This window comes from Carlito syrichta, unplaced genomic scaffold (assembly GCF_000164805.1).
Source record: "Carlito syrichta isolate Samal-C Ts95f unplaced genomic scaffold, Tarsius_syrichta-2.0.1 Scaffold287880, whole genome shotgun sequence".
Lineage (NCBI taxonomy): Eukaryota > Metazoa > Chordata > Mammalia > Primates > Tarsiidae > Carlito > Carlito syrichta.
This window is the reverse complement of record NW_007231976.1, coordinates 171,608-180,996: the sequence shown is the minus strand read 5'-3', so window position 1 is coordinate 180,996 and position 9,389 is coordinate 171,608. Positions and strand designations below refer to the sequence as shown.

The 9,389-nt window shown below is 42.1% G+C and overlaps 1 long non-coding RNA gene across 1 annotated transcript; it reads right to left on the bottom strand.

Annotated features, from left to right (window-relative positions):
• Positions 1–487: 487 nt before the first annotated feature.
• On the bottom strand, positions 488–3,057 carry LOC110595207. The gene is made up of 2 exons (XR_002481666.1): positions 1,417–3,057; positions 488–983 (listed from the first exon to the last, which is right to left on the bottom strand). It is a non-coding gene; the product is annotated as an uncharacterized LOC110595207 (long non-coding RNA).
• Positions 3,058–9,389: the final 6,332 nt, after the last annotated feature.

Below are 9,389 nucleotides of genomic sequence, written 5' to 3'. Positions count from 1 at the left end.
AGGTATTGCAACCTATCTTTCAGTGTACCTTTCTTATTATTTCCAAAGACAGCTTGACTTTTGCAGGAATCCAGCTGCTTCATGATAAGGGGACCATGGTAAGATGATAAATTCCAGAAGCACATGTTCATTGTCCCACATCCTTGGCTCTGAAGTGAGTTTCTTGCCCAGAAGCAATGCTTTTTGAAATAACATAATTGTGAATAAGGAATTCAACATGTCCACAGATGGCAGTTTTGGCAGAAATACTGCATGCAGTGAAAACCAATGAATATCCAGAGTAAGTGCCTATTCCTGTAGAAACAGTGTGCTTCGCCTACCCTTTCATGATGGAAGGCATCCACTGGAATCTTACTTTTGGTAAGACATACTGATGCATGCAAAAAATTCTGCATGCAACTTAAAGAAGAAACACTATATGTAACTTCCAAACACCTATTTTTAAATATTTATAACACTTTTATTTCTTAATTTTTAAAATCTATGATTATTTAAAGCAAAATTTGTAATATTTTAATATTTACTGCATCATGGTATTTATAATATGTAGATTTAAAATTTATAAAAGTACCACAGAGGATAGAATCAGGTAAATGGAGCTGCTTTGTAGCAGATTTTATGTATTAAATATTTAAAATAACACAGTATTAATTTCAAGTACATTATGGTACATTAAGGATGCATATTTTAGCCTCTAAAGCAAGCACTAAAAATGCAAAGAAAAGTCATTTAAATCCTAGTAATTAAATTTAATACAAAATGCATTCATTTAAGCATATGCATAAACCCTTTATAATAGTCATAAGCAGGAATTACTCAAATATCTGTCATAGGAAAATAGAAGTAGAGTTTTCATACAACAGAACCGGACTCAGCAACTCAAAGGAACAAATTCCTGAAGCACACTCTGGTGATTCTGAGGTCAGTTCTATTACAGTGTGAGTTCATAAAACAATCCCAAGGTGTTGCTTTGAAAAGTGAACCTGGAAAAGAAACAAGGAAAATTTTCTCATATTATGGCTGTGGAAAATCAGTACATTTCCACCAGAAAGTGTGGTAGATTGGTGAACTACTTATTTTCATGAAAACATCTGTTCCTCTTTTTTTGCTGAGTGAAGAATTTGTGCCAGTAGATAAATGCTTTATATTCTGTTATCTGGGCATCAGTTTAACGCTAAATGTTATGGGACAAAACAAGGAAACTACTAGAAGTGTTCACATGTGATTAATTGTCTACAAAACGATTTGTTATCATGGAAGTAATAATTACATTTTTCTTGTCTGAAAGCTATATATGCTTTTGCTTTTTATGATGGAGTATGAAATGGAAGTGCTTCCCAGCGCTTCATAGACGTGAACAGTGAATTTGAGTTCTTTTGTATTGGGTGTTTTCTCATGTGAAACTAAGTGAATCACCTCAGTCAGGAAGCAGACACGTAGGCCCAGAGATTCCAAGCAGTGGTCAGTCCTGATCCTGTAAAAGGAGGTCATGATGGCCCAGGTACTTCTTCCCGGAGGGCCTCCCCTGCAGGTGTGCCCATCTGTTCACAGTCGTCATGGGAGGTGCCTGTGATGGTGAGAAAAGCTGCAGAACCCTGGAAAGCTGTGATCAGCGTTGCGATGGAAATGAAGCGTGCGGTGCTTTTTTGGAAGGTACAAGTTTTATTGTCCTGAGGCAGTTTATAGACATTGTCAAATAAAATAAATTTGAGTTTGGGTTAAAATAACTTTATAATAAAGGAGTACTGCAGTAGGGTGACTGTGCCAGCTATGGGACATGCAAACCTCTCAAAGTTTAGGCAGAAATGGGCAGAGTGGGGAGAAACCAAGATTTTTTTTAAATGGTGGGAGAGAGAGAGCAGGACAGAGGTTGGCAACACCAGATTCCAGTTCAGAGACTGTTTCACCCTAATGTCAGCCTGTTATTAGGAGGAGCATAAAAGGGGTTGTGTTGACTCAGGCTGAGGTGGGTTAGAGTTCAGGGGCCTGGGGGAAGGAGGAACACTTCAGCAGTTTAGTTTACAGGCATTTTGTTCCGACATTTAATTGTTTCTGAGGCAGAAAATAAGGATTTGCAGTGTGTATGTCTGGCTTTGAGGGGAAAAGGGGGACATCACCTAATTCGTAATGTAAGGGAGGCTTCTTTTCAGTAAACAACTTTGGCAGAGCACAAAGGATGGGGTGTCCTCAGTCCCAGCTGTTTGCCAAAATCACCTGCCAGCCCCATCTCCCCTGCCCCTATCCCATGCCTTACTCATCTCTTCACTCGACCATTTGAGTTGTGTCTGGTACAATAAACTAGCAAACACAAGTAAAGTGTTTTCCTGAGTTCTGTGAGTAGTTCCATCAAATTTTTGGACCTGAAGAGGGTCTATTGGAACCCCTGCTTTATAGCCATTTGCTCGGAAGCATAGATGGATGGCACCTGGGGTTTGCAGCGCTCATCTGCAGTAAAGGCAGAGTTGTGGAACTGAGCCATTAGCTTGTGGGGCCTGGGCTTACTCTGGGTGGTAACAGAACTTCCTTGTTGGACAATCAGTTGGTGCTGGACTCCACACCAACAGACTCCACACATTTGCTGGTCAGAAAAAAAGATGCTGCAGGTCAGAATCTTAAACTACTTACTTCAGGTGAGAATGTAGTCCTTGGTGCAAATTGAGACCTTGGAGATCAGAGCATTTTGATGCTGTGAGGAGGGCACCGTGGAGAATTACATTTCCAGAATTAAATTCCCATCAGTTTAGCTTTCCTTCCCGGAGTGGGAGTGAGTCCTTCTGGGCTGCTTCTCACAGGGAGAGTGGTTCCAAGCCTGTGGACTGTGGGCAAAACAGTCCACTTCCCTGAGCTGCTTTTCTTTTGTTTTCTTTTTAAAAACCTTGCAACCATATAGTTCCAATTTGTCCAAGTATTTAAGAATTTTATTTCATTATTTGAGTGTAAGATGTTTATCCTTTTGTACCCCACGTCTTTAAAAATTTATATACATAAAGATGGGTTTTTTTAGTTGAAAGTCTGACTAGGTTGAAGGATGTGATCTGAAGAAGCTAAGATAATACTTTATTTGCTGAGTTTAAATAATAAAAATATAAACCTCCATGAACTCATCATGGCTTGGAACTGGGAATGGTACTCAGATGGGGTTTGCTCTGGTATCCTGGTACTTGGGGGAGGAAGAAGGAGGCGGTCTGGAGAATCAAACTGATAGATAAACCAATTATCTCCTTGTCACATGGTCACCATAAAAACAGATGAGTCAGCCGGGCTCGGTGGCTCAGCCTGTAATCCCGCGCCTTTGGGAGGCTGAGGTGAGTGGATTGCCTGAGCCCGCGGGTTCGAGACCCGCCTGGGCAGCGAGACCTCATCTCTACAATAAATAAAAAAATCAGCTGGGCGTAGCGCGTGCCTGTAATTCCGGCTACTCGGAAGGCTGAGGCGGAAGGATCGCCAGAGCCCAGCAGGTCGAGGCTGCGGTGGCCGGGAGCGGCCACTGCACTCCAGTCTGGGTGACAGAGTGAGACTCCAACTCAAAAAAAAAAAATAAAAAAACAGATGAGTCAGTCAAGGCCCCTACAATTTAGGAACTTTCCATCAGTTGTAAATGGTTAAATTCAGCACCATGTGGTCAGTACAAAAAATGGCAGTATTCAGGGGACTTGGTCTTCATTTGGAGCTTTTCCTTAGTAGTTGTGAGTTCTGATGTCACTGTCTGAAGGGCTATTAATGGACAGAAGCGTTACTGTTTCCATTTTTGTTTCTGTTGCTTTTAACCTTATTAAAAACTACTTAGCTTCTAATTTAATTGTCCTAGAAAAGCCTGAGAGTTTTTGGTGAAATTACTTGTTATTATATGTTATAAAGTAGACAAGGAATTAAGTGGCTTAAATATATTCAAATTATACAATCTCTGGAAGTGAAGTTTCTCTTGGGCAGGTTTAGGAAATGCAGACCTTGAAAAACCAGAAGCACAGACATCAGAATCCTGCCTAGGACTCTCCGTTCCCCAGTCCTGCCCAAAAACCATGTATTTGGGAGCTTCTACTTTTTAAAACACGTGTTTCTAGAGTCATGTCTCCCAGCAACCTATTGTCCACTGCTGCAGATCCAGTAGTTGCTCCTTAAGTTATAAAAAAGTAAATATAAGGCTGGGCGCCATGGCTAACCTATAATCCCAGCACTTTGGGAGGCTGAGGTGAGAGGATTGCCTGAGCTCACAGGTTCAAGACCAGCCTGGGAAACTTGGGGAGACCTCATCTCTACATTTTAAAAATTAGTCAGGCATGGTGACACGTGCCTGTAGTTCCAGCTATTTGGAAGGCTGATGTGGAAGTATCACCTGAGCCCAGCAGGTCAAGAATATGGTGGCCGTGAGTGTGCCACTGCACTCCAGTCTGGGTGACAGAGACTCTAACTCAAAAAAAAAAAAAAAGTCAACATAAATAAGCAACGAAAAATCCCTCTGAACTACATTCTGCCTTTGCATTCTGCATTCTTCCCATCTTTTTATATTTAGCCTTTATTTGTCACATCCCCAAATTAATGATGTCTTTTAAAATTAATGATGGAGAAACAAAAAGAGAAATACTGGGTTCTTCACCTCAATCCTGAGAATTAAGGGACACTTATTACTTCCATCCCAGGATGTAGGAATATTCACTCTCATATTGTGTGGTTGTGGTTCCCAGCACAGTGCATTGCAGCGTACTTCTGAGCGCATAGTGGTGCATGCCCTGTAAACTCTACCCTAGGGCACGTGTCCAGGTAACTTTTGAAGGGCAGGCCTCCTCAGACATTGCTGCCTTTTTCATCCAGCCTCCATAAACTTAATTTTTTTATTTTTTGTTTTTGGTCAGGCTCACTCTGTTGCCCAGGTTGGAGTGCAGTGGCATGCTCCCAGCCACCGCAGCCTCAACCTGCTAGGCTCAAGCGATCCTTCATTCTCAGTCTTCTAAGTAGCTGAAACTACAGGCATGCACCACCATGCCTGGCTAATTTTTTGATTTATTGTAGAGATGAAGTCTCACCACATTGCCCAGGCTGGTCTCAAACACTTGGGTTCAGGGAATTCTCTCACCTCCACCCCCCAAAGTGCTGGCATTACAAATGTGAGCCACCATGCCCAGTCAACTTCTGTAAACATTAAAGGGTCAGCAGAGAATGTAATCTTTCAGGATGGGTATTAGTTGTCTTTATTTAGATCAAAAGTATTTGTCTTGTGATAAGAGTGTTGGGTGTGAGGGATCCTGTGGGCTGCTCCTGCTTTCTCTAACTGAGTTCTGCTGACTTTGGGTTCAGGTGGATCAACATCAGCATTCATTTACAGGGAACTTGTTTTAAAAGCTTATTCAGTGATCCCTTAAAATGTGCAAAGGCACAGTTTCTTAGAACGAGACCCAAAACACCAAAAGATTTATGTGTAAATTAACGCTTGAGAGATGGCCAGGCTTGGTGCCAAAGCCTGTAATCCCAGCACTTTGGGAGGCTGAGGTGAGTGGATTGCCTGAGCCTGTGAGTTTGAGACCAGCCTAAGCAACTTGGTGAGACCTCATCTTTACAATAAATAAAAAATTAGCTGGGATTGTAGTGCGTACCTGTAGTTCTGGCTACTTGGAAGGCTGAGGTGGAAGGCTCACCAGAGCCCAGCAGGTCGATGCTGGGGTGGCTATGACTGCACTCCAGCCTGGGTTACAGAGTAAGACTCCAACTCAAAACAAAAAAAAAACTTGAGAGATAATGCTCAGTTAAGTGGTTCTGATCCCATGCTTCCAATTAGGGTCACATGGCTAGTATAAATAAATACCATAACCTTTGCCTTCCCTACAGACTCTATCAGTCTTGATGGAAGTGTCCGTGTTGTTTTTATTAATTGTCCTCATGTGTTTCTAAGGTGGCGTCAGAGGCAAGCACTAGGGTGCCCAGATAGATTCGTGAGAGTTGAGTTTAGAAGAGAGTTCACCTGGCCTGATCTGCTTGGGTTTGGCCAGGCATGTCAGTGGGGCCATAATCTCATTGCTATAGCAGAAATTGTTGGTGTTTGTGGCAAGGGATGGCACTTGAAGGCAGGATGGCTTTATGTAGGTGCTCTCTGTTCTTGAACCTGTTTTCTGTGACAAAAGGCAGAAAAAGGTGAACGTTTTCTGCACTTCTAGGTCCTTCTGTCTGTGGGTTTGGTGGTAGCAAGTAAAGGATTGTGTTTATGTATTAAAGGCATATCCTGGCTAGGCGTGGTGGTTCATGCCAGTAACCCCAGCACATTGGGAGGCTTACCTGAGAAAATTTATTTATTTAGCCCAGGAGTTTGAGACTAGCTTGGACAACATAGCAAGATGTTTTCACTACCCAAAATAAAAAAAAAAGAAATCAAGAGAATTAGCCAGGAGTGGTGGTGTTTGCCTGTGGTCCCAGCTAATTGAAAGGCAGAGATGAAAGAATCACCTGAGCCCAGCAAGTTGTGGCTACAATAAGCTGTGATGGTTGCCATTGCACTCCTGCTTTGATGACAAAGTGAGAATCCAGCTAAAAAAATAATAATTTACTGAAAAAATAAAGGCATATTTTCAAAATGTGGGCTTGACTTGTCCAGATAATCTCACCTGAGAAAATATCTCACAGAAGGAAGAGGAAGAAATGCCTTGTTCTCAGGTAAATGTGTCCCAGGTCAGGAGCTTTGTCTACTTTTTCTACTGGAATGTCATCTTTTTAGAACTTGCAAACCTTTACTTCTTTACTTGTGATGGTCCTGCCTGATGAGTTTGTTTCACCTAGTTTTTGGGTATGGGTGTGATATTTAAAAGTTCAGAAAAACACTTCTTCCCTGCATAGACAGAGAGCCTTCTCTCTGTCATCTGCATCCAGACCTCTTAGATGCCATAAACAGTTCTCACCATTGATTTATGACTTGCAGTATTAAAAATGCTCCCCTGTGTCTGCGGAACATGGGAAGGCATGGATACCCCAAATTCTTATAGAGATGGGGCAGATCCTCAGATACTAGCAAAGGGATGGAAACTTGTACTATTAGGGTTTCATCTGAATGCTCCTTCAGTTCCATGCAGAACATGGTTAATAAAATGCATGTTTAAACAGGATCAGGATGGCACTTACTACCCAGACACACTCAGGAAGTTCTGAATAAAGACTAATTGGAAGAGACTTGCTCTCTAGGTCGCTAAAAAATAAAAAAGACAATTTAAATACACGATTAGAGATTACAAAACTTGGGAAAAACCTATAGCTAGAATTCTACATAAACTGTATGTTTCTTCATTATTAGATTCAGATTATAATTTAATATTATTTTGGCCAATAATATCACAGCACTGATGTTGTGTCATCCATGTGCCTTGGCACCTGATACCAATTTGTCCTCTTACAGTTTATATTAATTTTATTTATTTATTATTTTTTAGTTGGAGTCTCACTCCATCGCCCAGGCTGGAGTACACTGGCATGCTCACAGTCACCCCAGCGTTGACCTGCTGGACTCTGGCAATCCTTCTGCCTCAACCTTCCAAGTAGCCAGAACTACAGGCACATGCTACCATGTCCAGCTACCTTTTTTATTAATTGTAGAGACAAGATCTCACCAAGTTGCCCAAGCCCGGCCGATATTAATTTTATATTTGGTTAAGGTGCCCACTGGCAGGTGTTTTTGTCATATAAAGTTAAATTTTTTATTAATAGATACCTTAGGCTTGGGCGTGGTGACTCATGCCTATGATTCCAGAACTTTGGGAGGCCGATGTGAGAGGATTGCCTGAGCCCATGAGTTCAAGACCAGTCTGGGCAATTTGACAAGACCTCATCTCTACAATAAGTCAAAAAATTAGCTGGGTGTGGTGGCACGTGTCTGTAGTTTCAGCTACTTGGAAAGCTGAGGTGAAAGGATCACCTGAGCCCAGCAGGTCAAGGCTGCAGTGGTCGTGAGCGTGCCACACCAGTTCAGCCTGGATGACAGAGTGACATTCTGACTCAAACAAAACAAAACAAAATAGATACCTTAGGGATATTTACCAAAGATCATCACATTTCATATGGAAGCTCTCCTTTCTTCTTAGAGTCTCTACCTATAGCTTGCTTTGGAAAATGAAGTCTCTCATCTTTGTTTACTGGTCAGATAAACTGAGATAAAGTCAGGCTCTTCTGCTTGGAGGACATTTGACAAAATATTCTTTTTTGTGCCAGAAGCATCACTGGCAAGCTTGTTAGAAATACAGAAACTTAGGCTGGGCACGGTGGGCTCATGCCTGTCATACCGGCAAGTTATAAAGCTGAGGCAAGAGAATTTTTTTGAGCCCAGGAGTTTGGGACCAGCCTAGGCAATAAAGCCAGAACTCATCTCTAAAAAAAATAATTAGCCAGGTGTGGCAGTATAAACCTGTAGTCCCAGCTCTCAGGGGCTTGAGGCGGGTGGTGGATCCTTTCAGCCCAGGAGGTTGAGGCTGTGAGGAGCTGTGACTGTGGCACTGACTACAGCATGGATGACATAGTGAGACCCCCAATTCAAAACAATGCAGATGCTCAGCATTTCTTCTTTCCGATTTTGATTCTGAATCTGAATCTGCATTTTAACAATATTCAGTTCATTGTTGTACACATTAAAATGTGAATGGGGGCCGAGTTTGGTTGCTCAGCCTGTAATCCCAGAATTTTGGGAGGCCTAGGCAAGTGGATTGCCTGAGCCAGCAGGCTCCAGACCAACCTGGGCAACTTGGTGAGACCTTGTCTCTACAATAAATCCCCCCCAAAAAAATTAGCCGGATGTGGTAGCACACGACTGTAGTTCCAGCTACTTGGAAGGCTGAGGCAGATGGATTGCCAGAGCCCAGGAGGTCGACGCTGGAGTGGCCGTGAACAGGCAACTGCACTCTAGCCTGGGCGACAGAGTGAGACTCCAACTTCAAAAAAAAAAAAAAAAAGTGAGGGATACCTACTGATTCACTATGAGTTTTCTATCTGAACAATATATACAACTTACCCTGTGTGGTGTAAATGTAGCCTAAAAAACGTACATGCCTGTGTTGGTGCCCTAATTTTCTACTGTATCCGTCACAAAATTATAGTATCTTCACTGCCTGAGTGGATCTTATTTCATCATTTTTCCTCAGAGTTAAAGGATACGTTAGAGAATATTTCTGTGTTAAAAACATCTTACTGGATAATTCCCATTGTTATGTCACCTGCCTGTTCTCTTTACTCTCTCATGAGTTAAATTAAGAATGTTGCCCATGGCCACTTAGTAAATATGTGTTGTTGTTTTTAGGGGCTGACATTCAGGGATGGGGCCATAGAATTCCCTGCAGAGAAGCGGGAATGCCTAAAACTCTACTCCGTGAATCTTGTGCAAAAATGCGATTTAAGAAAACCACAGAAACTTGGTTTTTCTGGTTGAG